The sequence below is a fragment of the Rhinolophus sinicus genome, chromosome 16 (genome assembly GCF_057876585.1).
Source record: "Rhinolophus sinicus isolate RSI-liver-muscle chromosome 16, RSI-T2T, whole genome shotgun sequence".
In the NCBI taxonomy this organism is placed as follows: domain Eukaryota; kingdom Metazoa; phylum Chordata; class Mammalia; order Chiroptera; family Rhinolophidae; genus Rhinolophus; species Rhinolophus sinicus.
In genome coordinates, this window is record NC_142516.1 from 157999149 (window position 1) to 158016098 (window position 16950).

Consider the following 16950-nt stretch of genomic DNA (forward strand, 5'->3'; position numbering starts at 1 on the left):
ATTGGTTCATGTAATTATGGAGGCTGAGAAGTCCCATGATCTGCCTTCTGTGAAAGCTGGAGACCCAGGAACACCAGTGGAAGAGTATAAAGCCCTGAGAATCAGGAGCACTGAGACCAGAAGATAGATGTCACAGTTCAAGTACTCAGGTGCAAAAAGAGTAAATCTCTTCTTCCACATTTTTGTTCTATTCAGGCCCTCAATTGATTAGATGATGTCTGCTCACATTGGGGAGGGCAATCTTCTTTACTGATTCAAATGCTAATCTCTTCCAGAAACACCCTCACAAACACACCCGGAAATAATGTTTAACCATATATCTGGACATCCTATGATTCAGTGAAGTTTAGATATTAAATTATCACAAATGGACAAAAAAAAAATGTTATTGGGATACCAGACAGCTCCTTTTACCAGGCAATCCAGTGCTTGCTCACTGTAAATGTACATAATGGCCATTAGAATACAAATGGGGACTATCCATGGGTGCAACTTCTTCTAATAAAGACTTTCTAATAAAGACTTTCTTCTAATAAAGACTAATGTGTACCTGCTAAGTTCCTTATCTGTCAACAGCTGATCCTCTAATATGTCAACATTCCCCCAGAGTGTCCAGGTCTTGTCAACTTGATTATATTGGACCAATTTCATTATGTCATAGGCATTGATTTGTTCACACTGAATAAACGTGTATGCTGGATATGAATGCACATGCCTTAATTCTAATGCTTCTGGTATCATTATCTATGAATATACACAACATTGCTTCTGATCAAGGAACTCATTTCATAATAATAAAAAGAGTGAGGCAATAGTCTCACTTGTCTTACCACATACCCCATCAACCAGAATTACTTAGCTAAGATGGCCTATTGAAGATTCAGTTATAGTATGAGGTGGGAAATTGATAACACACTGAAAGAGTGGAATTCTATATTACATAATGTGTTAAATATGCTTTGAACCAACAACCCGATATGGTACTATTACAACTACAGCAAAAATACATGGATTTAGAACAAAAGGGTGGGAGTAGATATAGCTTCTTTTCACTATTATACCTAATAACTACTTGTAGAATTGTTGCTTCATTTGCCATAACTTTAAGCTCTACAAGTTTGGATATCTTGGTTCCCAAAACAGGAACATACTTTGAACATATTTATAGTAAAAATGAAGAAAGAAATGTTTATCTGAAATTCAGATTTATCTAAGTCTTATATTTTTAGTGCTAAATATGTCAACCCGATCCTTAAGACTTTACTCAAACGGTGTATTTACCAGAGAACTGTCATTAACATGACTACCAAATTTAAAGTTGCAATTTATTTCCCAAACAATCGAACTGTAAATACACCTTACTAGGGTATACATTTGCATCTGTGTGTTTGAATGTATTTATGTATGTATATTTTTTCTTTCATAGTACTGTGTTCTAACATATGATATTATTTACTCATTTATTAGTTCTTCGTTTGAACTTTCTCTCATTACTAGAATGCAAGTTCCAGAAATGACACAGATTTTTGTCTCTTGGGACTTCTAAACAATTCTATGCCCGGATTATAGTAACTACAAAATTGGAATTTTACAAATTAATTAAAATAGTAAATGGGCTATAATCATTTGCCAAAAAAATCTAGTCCAATGAATCAATCCTATTTAAATTGGTGATCAACTCGATGCATGAAAAGACAGATACAATATTATTACTAGGTAACAACAATAAATACTTAGAAAATCTGATACTATACTATGAATTTTCTAGATTCAAACACATTGAAAATAATTGTTTCTGGAAGTTAAAATTTAGAAATTAAAAAAAATAAAACTTAAATGACATTTATCCTATCGATATTAAATTATTTTAGAAATAATCAAATGGAATTTCTGAATACAACATGACTATAAGAAACAGACTGATTTATACTAAATATATATTTATAATATATATTCTCTCATAAACTCAGAACACATGGATTATATTAATACTTTTGTATTATATTAATATTTTGGTGAAATTTACCACAGAAAGATAATTTTCACTTACTACTTTATAATCTACTTTACTTATTAATTTCAGTTAGATAGCTCATCCAAATAAATTCAAGAAGAAAATATAGGAAAACTCTTTAAAATTATAATGTTTTACAGTTTACGAGAGGAAACTGTGCTTAGGTGATATACAAACCCAGAATTCATCAAGGGAATAACTGAGAATCCAAACAGAAATGTGACCTAATTCCATTAGACTTCACAAACACTGTGTGACAAATATATTTAAAATTTAAGTATAAATTGATTACAAAAACTATTGGAAATATAGTTATACCCAAAACGTTAACATTGGTAGTATACTCAAAATATAAAGCAATAAGTAATAACAAAATAACCCTTTAAAAAGACGCTGAGTGTCTAAAAGGCATTTCACAAAGAAAGAAATGTCAACAGCATATAAATATTTAAAAATTACTGTCCAGCTCACTATAATTAGGTAAATGCAAAGCAAAAATGAGAGAACAATGAGAAAAGTAGCTCTGACATACGCATTCATAGGGATTGGACGTATTACCCTATTTTTGAAGGTTAATTTGAAGATTAAAACACAATTTAAGACATATCATTTGAATTCACAGAGGTAGGTTATGTAATGTAAATTTTCATTTTTACAATAATAACAAAAAACGTGAGTGATCATTTTTTTAATGAAGCAAAGCCTTAACACTTCTAAGGATGTAAGAATATTCCAACTAAGAATTGGGAATAAAATGTATGCCTTGTCTTAAAAAATATCAAATTAAATTATTTTACTCTGCATCTTTAAATATTACTCTAGAAGAATATTAGTCAGAATGCACCTGTTGAAAGTTTAAATTATTCTAGAATAGTATACTCATTTAGTAGTTATTTGCAATTTATATCTTGATTATGTCTAATTACAATTCTACATTTATGTTTTACATATTAAACTGTTGTAATTATTAATCTTTAAATTTTCTCAAAAAATATTTGTCAGTGCTTAATGTAATAACAGCAAAATAGTAAAAATGGCACAATACTCTACACATTGCCCTTAACACAAGTTTGTATGTGTTTTCAGAAAAAAATGTATTAAACCTTTGCTGAAACTTTTTCTATACTTGTTATTCAATTGTTGTCTTTAAGTAAATATAATTTTATCATTTGGTGATTGGAACAACGATAATAAAAAAAGTGCATTTCCCTCAATAAAACATCAAGCTAATATTACAACATTAAGTATATTTATCAGTTTTTTAGTATAATTTTTAACAGTTGCTTTCTGGTAAGTTTGTGTAAACTTTATCATCGGTAATAACACCTTTGAAAAGAGAATCATTCAAGCAGACATAAAAAGTTTTATTTTTACATGCTCGTTTCCACAGAGACTTTCAAAATACATACATTGTGAGCAATAAAATGATAACTGAGAGTAAATAAAAGTTTTAAAATTCATGAAGTAAATAAAACCAAATGTAGTTAATGCCAATTTCTAAGGGAAACAAATATACGTAATAAATACTATTTCTGGAAAAATAGTATTTATAAGGTTTCTAACTAGTTGATATTTCATGACACACATTATACTTAAGGTGTTAATTTAATCAGCCATAAATGCCAACATTTGATTGATTGATGGTTAGATTTATATGAAAATATGTGAGCAGGTGAAATGCTTGAGGATGTGTAGTCTTATAGAGCTATCATGATTTTATGTGGTCTTTTTCCTTTTCCCTATACTGATAATTTTAGAATTATATACTAAAATTACAAATATATACTGAATTATATACTGATATTTTAGAATTATGAAATTCTTATTTCCAAATGACTTACTTTTTCCTCTATTTAATAATATAACTCACTGTTCTTCATTGACAGAAACAATCCTATAAAGCACAAATCTGTCCTCTCACTTCACCAGTGTAAAACTTGATCACTTCCAGTTTTACTATTGTCTCTAACCTTTAACAGTTCAGATTCTTATCTTCCACTCTCTTGGAACTACACAGTTTCATCTCAGCTTCTCTTGTACTCCAATTCCAACACTTCTCTTAGAATTTTTGTATTTACAGCACATTGTTCTCTGCCTTTCCATAACCTTATTCCCTTCTCATTCACCTACATTTTTGGGCTCATTATAATTATCTCCTGTATTTTTTTTTTTTTTTCTGTCATTAGTCAGAACTCCAAAACTGGTTAAGTTTATTTCTTTCTGTTTTCTCTGCCTTGAGAAAACACACACACACACACACACACACACACACACACACACACACACACACACTCCTCTGTACTTTCTACTCAGTTAATGAAATAAAATTAAATATTACCATTACCGTTAGGCCCCGCTACCTCCCAAATCACATTCTCTTCCCAAGTGTAGATATTATTCCAAATTTTATCTTTATAATACTCTTGCTTATCATCATGATATATAAATGTATCATACTGTGTGTATTAATTTAAAACACTTTTGGCACCAGTGTTATTTTGTGAGATCCATCCAAGTTATATGAAAAGATAGATTGCTCAGTTTCATTGCTATTTACTGAGTCATCATACAAATGCACCACAAGCTATTTATTCATTTTTCTACCTATTGAGAATATGCTTTTTTCTAATTTCTTTTTGTTTAAATCACAGCAAATGAGGATATGAATATTCTTTGTGTTATAGCTATAAGGAGCTTCCTTATAATTCTTAACTAGAAAAGGTACTGCTGGGTCATAATTTATAATCCACATATTTAAATTTATTACAAAATACTTTTGTCAAGAATTGCAATCTAATTTTAATTCAAACCAATATTTTATTACAATTCTTATTATTTGATATACTCAGCCACATTTGGACTTTTCAGACTTCAAAATATCTATCCAGTTGGTAGGTATAAGATTATTTATTTTCATCATTTTAATTTTTCTTCCTATTTAATAATAATCTTAAGTAAAAACATTTTTCATGCATTTGTTAGTTTTGTTGTTATTGTGTTCATTATTTTTATCTTATTCAAATGTAAATAAGATTTGTTTTAATCTCATGTATAGAAAATTGGATTTGTTATTATCAAGTATCAGCATACATTCTCATCATTGGTTTATTCATGTCCTAATAATTAATTGATTCATTTTAATAATGTATTAAACATTCATAAAATCAGTACACTATACAAGAACTAGAATATTGACAATAACTTAAATTGCCTGTTTCTTTTCTATCCCATTCACTCCAAGGAAATGGCTATACTGATAATGTCTTATTATTTCCTTTTTTTTATATAAATTTAGATTTGTCCCTCTCTCTCTCTCTCTTTCACACACAATTTCTAAAAATCATTTTAATTTTGATATTTTAATTTTATTTTAAACGGTATTATGCTAAATATTATTGTCTGAGATTTATTTTCACTTATCACATTGATAACATTCATCAATATTTTTTGCATAACTGTAGTTTATGCATTTTTACAGTTGGATAATATCTTAGTATATAAACATACTGCAATGTATTTATTCATAATTTTGTCAACGTTAGTTTGAGTTATTTCAGGTTTACATTATTTTAAACTATCCCTGTTTTTTAAGCACTCATATACAAATTATCTGGAATACATGTGTAAGAATAGCTCTTTGGTGCATGCCTAAGGTGGATAATATTGGACATGGGGTTTGTGAATGCTCAAATTTATAAGATAATAACAACTTATTTTTCAATGTGGTCTGTCAGCATCTGATACCATTTGCAATGCATATGACACTCATTTTCTTGGATTTACTCTTACCTCACTGACAGCTCTTCTTACTCTGCTTTATAAGTTCCTACTCTTCTTCCCAATCTTTTATTTTTCTTTTGAGTAACCTCATCTCTCAGCTCCTTGGTCTTGCTCACTTCTCTACACTTGCTCTTTGGTGATTTCATTTAGTCTCCCATATTTTAAAAAAAAACATGTATACCTGATGACACATTTCATTAACGTGATTTTTTTTCCTTTCAATTTCTCCAGAAAAATAGCTTACTCTCAAAACTCTTATGAAGTTTATAGTTCAGCAGGACAAGCCAACTAAAAGACACATGACTAATCATATGGAAATAGAAAACTTACCCTATGACTACACATCACCATTCTAGTACTAGAGCTCTATTTATAGTTCTTATTTTTACCCAGTACTTCATGTCTGGATGTTTAAAAACCGTTGTACGGTATAACAAAGGACAAAACACACAATCTGAAGAGGAGAACAAACATTAGAACTAGATAAGAAACAGATGTTGAAATTATCAGACTAGGAATTTAAAACAACTATGATTAATATGCTAAGAGCTCTAATTGGTAAAACAGACAATGCACAAGAACAGATGGGCAATGTAAACAGAAGGAAAAACCAAAAGGAAATCCTAGGGGAAAACCAAACCAAACCAAACAAAACAACCAAAAAAAAAAAAAAAAAAAAAAAACCTGTACCAGAAATGAATAATGTCTTTCATGGGAATACTAGTAGACTGGATAGAGTTGAGAAAATAATTTCTGAGCTGGAGGATATTATATTACAGTAGAATGATGAAAAACTGAAAAGCAAACAGAACAAACACTATAAAAATCAGGACAGAATATACAAGGACCACAGGGCAGCTACAAATGTATAACAAAATGATAATTTTATGAGAATATCATAATGGGAATATCAATGGAGAAGAGAGGAAGAAAATAAATATTTGAAGCAATGCCACTGAGAATTTGACCAAATTAATATCAGACAATAAACACAGACCTAGGAAGCTCAGAAAAGAAGTGAATAAGTGCCATATATATTTTATATGGCACTTATTCTATCTAGACATATAATTTTGAAATTAAAGAAAATCAAAGATAAGGAAATACATCTTTAAAGAACCCAGAGATAAAAAACAAAACTAAACAAAACAACAACAAAAAACAACCAACATACAGTGAAAAAAATAAAATAATTAAATCTGACCTCCTCTGAAACTGTGAAAGCAAGAAGAGAGTGGAGTGAAATATTTAAAATGTTGAGAGAAAAAAATAAAATCATTTACCAAAAATTCTGTATCCTGCAAAATTATCCTTCAAATGTGAAGGATAAATAAAAACTTTCTTAGACAAATGAAAATTGAGGAAATTTGTTCCCTGTAGATCAGCCTTGAATGTTAAGAAAAAAAAAAAAAAGTTTTTAAATAAAGTTAGAAAAGGGTACTAACATAGGTATAGGTATACCACAATTTACATAAATTAAGAAAAAATATCACATAAGGAATAAAAGAAGGTCAAAAAGTATGTATCTATTTTTCATTCTTAATTTATCTAACCAAAAACAGCTGATTTAAAATACTATCAATAATATAATTGAATGTATGCTTGCTTGTGTGTGTGTGTGTGTGTGTGTATATATATATGGTACCAAAAAAAGTATACACATTTTAAGAAAGGAAAAAACAGTATTAAAATTATAATACAATGAATGACACTCGCGTTCATTTGATTAACACCATCTTTTGACTGAATGGCATACTACATATTGCTACCGTAATTCAGTTCAACTTTAAAAAGTAATACATAGACATCTCTTAAAATGTGTAAATTTTTGGGACACCCCCGTTTTATATGTATACACACACACACACACACACACCGTGTTTCCCCCAAAATGAGACCTAGTGGACAATCAGCTCTAATGCACCTTTTGGAGCAAAAATTAATATAAGACCTGGTATTGTATTATATTATATTATATTATATTATATTATATTATATTATATTACATTACATTACATTACATTACATTACATTATATTACATTATATTATATAAGACCCAGTCTTATAGTATAGTAAAGTAAGACCGGGTCTTATATTAATTTTTGCTCCAAAAGACATATTAGACCTGACTGTCCGTCTAGGTCTTATTTTTGGGGAAACATCGTGTGTGTGTGTGTGTGTGTGTGTGTATGTGTGTGTGTGTGTGTATGTGTGAGTGTGTGTGTGTGTGTGTAGGCTTATGTATGTTTATGTATAAGTGAAATGAGTGACAGAAGTAACACAAAGAACAGAAGGTAAGAAATAGAATTATTTTATCATTATTAGGTATTCACACTACCCATGAAGTGATATAGTGTTATTTGAAAAAAAAAAAAAAAAAATTTGGAAAGACTGCAATGGATATTGCAAACTGAAATCTAGAATTGAATCACTTGATGAAAATGAAAACTATGAACTGCCTCATGGCAATTATGGGTCACTGCAGCATAAGATCTTGTAAAACCCCCAAGCCATGGAGTACACAGATTGGGTAGAAACATGAGAAATAGCTCTGTCTTTTTAAAAAATACAAATGCAATATTTATTTTAGCAAAATGAAGTCATATTGCTTTCATTAGTTGTCTAGATTTGAAAACTTAAAGAAACAGAATGTTTAAGACAGTATGTAAATAGACCTTCAACTAATTCTTGACTTGGTGGAGGAAGGCTTTGCTGAAAGCCAAGCATTAAAAGGTTGCAGAGCTGCAAAGCAGATTGATTTTAAGGCAGTTTGGGCATGTCTCTATTTTCAGTTCTGCTCACTGATTCAAATGGTATATGACTATGTGTCCTGTTATGAAACATTTATGGGAATCTTCTTGTGAACACTGAAAAGCCAGATTAACCAGATGACCCTTGCAAAGGTAAGAGTTTTCGTTGCTTGGAGATTATTCAAGGACCTCACCTAAAGTCACCACCTGCATGATAATATCTGTATCTCAAAGTCCACTACTACTCCACCTCATCACCCTTTATATCAGTACTTAAGGTCAGTTCTCACCATAGTCAAATTTGGAATCACAGTCGCTGCTACTGGAGTAGCTAACACACCAAGAATTCTGCAGTACCTTGCTAATGTATTGTTTTGTCTGGTCTCAGCCTATCAATGACCAGTGTTATGGATAAACCAGCACTTATGGTTCTTATTCTGATTACGAGATGCCCTCAGCATCTCACTATTAGGAAATTTTGGAAAATAAAAAAAAGTTTCATTACTTACAGGTCCTGGAAATTACATGGCACACCTAGGGACACACAGTGAGGACACAGGGAGAGAGAGTGATCAAGCATGGGCCTGGGGTTCTGGTGTTATTGGGGTCAAATTTGGAGGTCTAGTATTTCATGGGCTCATTATTGGTGAATTTAAAAGATAATACGAGCGAGACTTTAAAGCATGGGAGAAGAAAAAACAAGCAGCGCAAATGATCAGTTACTGAAATCAACCAAGATCCCTAAAACAAAGGAGCCAGGGTGGGATAGGTGGGGTGGGGTGCACGGCCTGTCTCTTTGTCTAGTCCTGTGGTTTGAAATGTGTTTACTGCAGACAGTCATCTTTCAAGTGAATGCCTTCCCAATCAAAGTTTAAGTCAGAAACTTGCACTGAAAAAAGGAAGTCAACTTGTCAGGGCTTATACTGTATGTGGTGGTGGAGGGGTGGTGACAAAAAAATGTATACAAGTGAACAATGTGGTCAATGTTGCTCAAGCAGTAGTTCGCCATAATCAGAAATGTCTTGATGTTGATGGTAACCACTTTAAGCACCTCTTGTAACTGCAGAAGTCAAACATGACTTGTATTCATCTTTTGTTATTGGTATATATTGAGTATTACAACTTTAATACAGTTTCCTTTCTTAAAATGTGTATACATTTTTTGGCACCCTCTGTATATATAACATATGTTTATATATTTATTATATATTATGCATTTATTATATGCTATGCATTTATTAAATCAGAATAATTAATTAGTTAATTAATTAAATAAGAACAAATACCCTACCTCAGGTAAAATTGCACACTTAAGTGTACCATCAAAATTTTAAATACTATAGAGGTGGTCATCCCTATTATATTCCTATTCATCTAATGAAATTAGGGTCCTGATAATAATTAAATAAAAACAAAAAAGAAACAGATACTAAATGGTGAATGATAGTGGTTGACTGTCAACTTACCCAATTTACAGCTTGAATATCAGTTTCTATGCAGATATTTTGTCTTCACTTTCACAGATTAATAGATTAATAACCCCTGAGACCTGGTGTACAGATCTATTGAAGCAATTCTTTAGCTCCTCTTAGAGAAAAAGGCTAAACATTTGTTCATCTTAACATGGAAAGGAGAGCATTAGACACCCAAGAAGTTGTCCCATGGATATTTTAATTCTCCTGCTTTTAGTCATGCAGTACAAAGAACACTGAACATCCTAGTCTTCTGCAGAATATCACAGTGATCCACCATACTGGTGACAGAAAATGGATAATTTCCCACTTTTTTCAGTAATCTATTGCTGCATAAAAACCAATACAAGATTTAGTGTTATAAAACAAAAGAAAGCTCATGATTGTGTGTACTTCAGCTGAGGCATCTGTCCCTAAAAGATGCAATATGACAAAAACCAAGAAGACTTTGTGATTATCAAAACTAAGGCCCAAGTCAAACCATCATCTCTATCTGCAGCTGTTTTAGACTACTGGTAAGGGGTGAAGAAGTGAATCAGGGAAAGAAAGGATGCTTCCCTTTGAGCAAGTTCCAACATGAGCAACTGAGTAGTAATTCTTCTGGGTGACTTTAGGAGTCAATATGGCTAATGCATTAAATTTATCACAAACAAGGTGTAAATTCCATCAGACATTGGATGAGAACTCCAAAGGATTGGTTAACTCTCTAGTACTTTGCATGGTATATGCACTTAAGTTGAGAAGAGTGGGGTCCTGAGGTCAGAGAAAGTGCTTGAAGAGGAAATCAAACAACATTTGAATTAAAGAAGCACATCACTGTTTCCAACTCTTCCCCAGCAAAACTTTACACTTGTGAAAGGGGAACAATCTTTAAAGGGCTGTTGAAATCAGGCTTTAAACTGACATTAATATACCAAGAAAGCTGAAAACTCATCATGAACTCCTTCTTAGACCCATTGCATTTGGGGGTCCAAAAAATGTGTAGTTGGGAAGCCCTAGCCAGAACAATCAGAAAAAAAAGATGTAAAAGGCATCCAAATTGGAAAAAAAAAAAATATATCATTATTTGCAGATGACATGATACTATTTACAGAGAACCCTGAACATTTCATGAAAATCTATTAGGACTAATAAATGAATTCAATAAAGTAGAAAGATACAAAATTCATGTTCAGAAATCAGTTGCATTTTTATATACCAATAACAAACTATCAGAAAGAGAAATTAAGAAACAAATCTCATTTACAATTGCATCAGAAAAATAAAATATCTAGGACTAAATTTAACCAATGAGGTAAATAAACTTTACATGGAAAATTATAAGAATTTGAAGAAAGAAATTGAAGGAGATATGAATAAATGGAAGCATATCTCGGGCTCATAGATAGGGAGAATTAACATTGTTAAAATGGCCATATTGCCCATAGCCATCTATAGATTCAATGCATTCTCTATCAAAAAACAAATGAGATTTTTCACAGAACTAGAACACATAATCGTAAAATTTATATGGAACAACAAGAGACCCTGAGTAGCCAAAGTAATCTTGAGAAAGCATAACAAAGTTGGACATACCATGCTACCTGATAACAGACTATACTACAAAGCTACAGTAATTGAAACAGCCTGGTACTGGTATAAAAACAGACACACAGGTCAATAGAACAGAATAGAAAGCCCAGAAATAAGCCCACACCTATATTGCCAATTAATCTATGACAAAGGAGGTAATAATATGTAATGGGGTAAAGACAGTCTCTTCAGCAAATGATGTTGGGAAAACTGAACAGATACATGTAAAAAAAAAAAAAAAAAAAAGAAAGAAACTAGACCACTTTATTACCCTGTATACAACAGTAAACTAAAAATAGATTTAAGACTTAAATGTAAGACCCCAAACCATAAAACTCCTAGGAGAATACATAGGCAGTAAACTGACATTGCTCTTAGTAACTTTTTTTCTGACATATATCCTCAGGCAAGGGAAACAGAAGAAAATAATAAACAATTGGGACTAAACCAAATTAAAAAGTTTTTGCACAGCAAAGGAAACCATCAACAAAATGAAAAAAATTTACTGAATGGGAGAAGATATTCACCAATGACACATCTGATAAGGGGTTAATATCCAAAATTTATGAGAGACTCATGCAACTCGACACCAGATAAACCAACAATCAATTATACATTGAGCAGAGAAATAGACATTTCTCCAAAGAGGACATACAGATGTCTAATAGGCATATGAAAAGATGCTCAACATCACTAATCATCAGAGAAACTTAAGTTAACACATTGCGTATGGTGGGGTTTAAGTCCCTCGTGAAGATTCTCGTGATCCGTACGCAACGTGTTAAAACCAGAATGAAATACTATTACCTCTCCCTTATCAGAATGACTATCATAAATAAATCAACAAACCACAAATGTTAAGAGGGCTGTGGAGGAAGGGGAACCCACATGCACTGTTGTTGGAATTGCAAATTAGTGCAGCTAGTGTGTTAAACAGATGGAGGTTTCTCAAAAATTAAAAATAGAACTACCATATGATCCAACAATTCTGTTTCTGGGTGTTTATCCAATGACATCCAAAACACTAATTTGAAAGGATACATGCATCCCTATGTTCATTACAGCATTATTTATAATAGCCAAAATGTGGAAATAATCTAAGTATCCATTAATAGACGATTGGATAAAGAAGTGGTACATATATACAATGGAGTATTATTCAGCCATAAAAAATAATAAAATCTTACCATTTGCAACAATGTGGGTTTACCTAGAGGGTATTATGCTAAGTGAAATAAGTCAGACAGAGAAAAACACATACCATATGATTTCACTTATTGTGGAATCTAAAATACAAAATAAATGAACACACCAAACAGAAATAAACTCAGACAGAGAACAACCTGATGGTTGCCAGATGGGGGGAGGTTTGGGGGCCTGGGTGAAAAAAAAAGTGAAAGCATTAAGAAGTACAAATTGGCAGTTACAAAATAGCCATGGGGATCTAAAGTATAGGATAGAGATTATAATCAATCGTATTATAATAACTATGTATGGTGCCAGGTGGGTACAAGACTTATTGGGAGGATCTCTCATAAGTTATATAAATGTCTAACCACTCTGCTTTACACCTGAATCTAATATAATATTGAATGTCAAGTATAATTGATTTTTTTTTAAAAATAGAAAGATATTAAAGAAATTTCCCAAACAATGTAGAACAGATACTCTTCTCATTACAATTATTTTTCGTTTTGAAGAATAGCTTATTTTAACTAAAATATTGTATTTATGTTAATGTGTGCATTTAAATGATTTATTTTCTACTTTACAGGAACAATAAATATTTTATTAAACATCAAAAATTAAAAAAATAGATACATTGATAAAATTTTAAAAGAGACCTATATCCCGCATTATGCTAACAATATAACATTCAAAAAAAGGGCAAAACTATAGAGACTGTAAAATGATCACTGGTTGCCACATATTTGTAAATGGGGTGGAAATGACTAGATGGAACATAATGGATTTGCAGGTGTTAGTTACATTATCTGTATAGAAATTTAAAGATGTATAAATGTGATTATTAATATCAGGTGTAATAATGTGTATAATGTACAACACAAAGAGAAAACCTTCATGTAAATAATGGCATTTAGTTAATAATGTATCAATATGGACTCATTAGTTGTAATGAAAGTACCATATTAATGCCTGATGTTAACAATAAGGAAAACTGGGTGGGGTGTTGAAGGGGTGTTTGGGAACTCAGTACTTTTTGCTCAACTTTTACATAAACCCCAAACGTGTAAAAACTTCTACCAATTAAAAAAAAAAAAGTATAGTTGATGTGCATGTAAATGTAGAGTACTGGGTGATCTGAGCAGAAAAGGGAAGGCCTCTGCTAACCCTCCTTTATCTTAGTAACTGTTCTACAACACAGTAGACACTACAAAAATTCTACTGATCAATCAATAAATTTCACGACCTATAAATGTTATACCTTACCATTTCCCTCAAATAAAATCAACAATAAATTTGTAATGTTTTTTTTTTAATCATAGATCTATTTATTTTTAAATTTGTGCTTCTCTTTTCACAAATTTTGAGACCGTCTATTAAACTCTACTTACTAGATAAAAATATTTCTGGCCCCACTGAATTAAGAACATAACATTAAACTGTAATAAAGGCAGCTAAGAAATAAAAACAGGCTCTGAAAAAATTAAGCATAGATATTAACATCAATTAAGTGCTGAGGGACAGTTTAGTTGGATACATGAGATCAAATGATACTGTTGTCAATAATAATACTCTCACATCTGTTTACCAGAAAATACTGGAAAATAACCTGAGTCTCAGATTCAGTCCCTCCCCCCCAACCAAACAACGGTGCTCTCAGCATTAAATGTCCCCAAGAAATCCCCAAGCCAAAACACCTCGGCTCCTTAAGAAACACATCAATCTGTCTCCCTCACATCTCTGCCATTCTCTGGGGAGTATCTCCTCCCAGCCACCATCACAATGGCAAACATAAAGGAAAGAATTTCATCTTTAAAGCCCTCTTTGACTCAACTAAATTTATTTCTTCCAGGGATAGATTTTAAATAGTTGTGTACTATATTCAAGATGACAATATTTTCTGGTCCCAATATTCTGTAACATAATTTGCGTTTTTATTAAGGTGTAATTTACATTCACAAAACTATATCCCTTTTAAATGTACACTTTGTTGAGTTTGATAAATGAATATGCCCATGTTACCATCCCACCAATCGAAATATAGAATATTTCTCTCATTCCAGAAAGTTCCCTCATTGAACTTTCCTAGTCAAGCCATGCTCTGCCCCACCGGCCCTCCAAACTCCAAGGTAATCCCTTTCTGATTTCTATTACCATGACTACTATCCTCTTTTTTTTTAACTACATAGAAGTGTGGTAATACAGTATATTATCTTTTCTGTTTGCCTTCTTTCATACAACATACTGGTTTTAGATTTATACATCGCATTTTGTGTATCACTAATGTGTTTTTATTGTTGAATAGTATTTCATTGAATGAATACGAGTATATCACACTGTGTTTATAATTCTTCTGTTGTTAAGCATTTGGGTTGTTTCCAGATTTTGACTGCTATGAATAGCTGTTACAAACGTTCTTGTGTAAGTGTTTGTGGTCATGTGTTTTCTCATGCCCACAGAATAACTGTGAGTGGAATTGCTTAATCATCAAGCAGATATATTTTATTAATTTAAAAATAAGCAAGTTTTTAGAACAGGTTTACTGTTTTACAGTAGAACCAACAATGTGCTAGCATTCCAGTTGTTCCAATTTCTGCCAACATTTGGTGTTACCACACTTTGATCTTTTTGTATTCTTCTGGTTAAGATCTCATTATAATTTAATTCAAAGTTCTCTGAAGAATAATGAAGGTGTTCATCTCTTTTTGTATTTATTGGCTAATCATATATCGTGTGTGTGTGTGTGTGTGTGTGTGTGTGTGTGTGTGTAAAGTATCTCTTACACATATTTAATTGGGCTTTTAATTAAGTATTTATGTTAGGAGCAATTATGTATTCTAATACAAGTATGTTGTTGGATAAATCTATTAGAAGTATTTGCTCTCAGTCTGGTTTTTGCCATTTTAAAAAAAATTGAGACTTTGATGAAAATAATGGTTTTATTTTGATGGAATTGGAATTTCTTTTTTCTTTTATGGTTGAGAGTTTGGCCTTGTTTAAGAAATATATACCTACTTGAAATGTGTGAAACTATGGCTACTATATAATGAACACATTACATACTTGCATCCATTACTGAATAAACAGCTTTCCAGTTCCCAGTCAAGGACTTATTCTCAGTGCAATCAGCTCTTTGAGGCTTCCTTATGTCCACTGTTCTTTAGTCTCATCATGGAAGCACATGATTTTTATCTTTTAAAAAATATTTTTATTTGGTAAAGTGTTATTGTTACGTTCCACATTCATCAGAAATTGAAGTTCCTGATTTACAAATTTTAATAACCATCCCTTGCATGCATCAGTGTCCAATACAATAATGGATATTTATAATTGTGTATTACGCTACTCAGAGAATAGGAAAGTTGAGGCAGGGAAATATTTATGATGTTTGGCAAGAAATCTAACATTAGTGATTAATCATAGCAAGCATTTATATTTAGTAAGCAAGATTTTAATTGCAAATAAAATTACAGCATTTGTAAAAGCTCATCTTCTGATACTGTTCAAAAAAGTGATTTTATTCTATTGAATATATGTACTTTTGACAAAAAAGTTCAGCAATACATTATAGTGAAGTTTTGAAATAAAATAAAAACAATATCTATGCTTACTACAGTGTTTACCATATAATGCAAATAAATAAACATTTTTTTTTTTTAGTCAAAGACTGGTTCTACAAGATAGGATTTGGATTTTAAAATGGTGACAGTTTTAATTTTTAGAGAGGAATTTTACCCTTATTTCATGCTTAATGAAATGAACCCAATTAGCCCCTTGTATTTTGTATTAGTGGTTAGGTCATCTGAGACCAATTTTCATTTTGCCTTCATCTCTAGTACTAATCATATTCTAAGAAGTAAAATATATGGTCATTAGTTTCTGTCTTTGGAAAACAACATTCCTAAATTACTTAAGTTTATTGAAACCTAGTTATCTTTTAAAATGTTTTTTTATAATAGTCTCTTGCAAAATCTTGTTTTAATACATTTTCCAGTGTCATTATTTATATTACATGATCCGTATGAAAAGACTTAGTTTGAATATCATAATCCTTATTGCTATTATGGCTTGTAATTTTGTAAATTATTATTAAACATTAAATATTTATGAGTTTGTTTTATTTTTTAGTTGTCAGCAATGATGCAGTATGGTGCTAGGGGCTAGTCTTTCTTGTG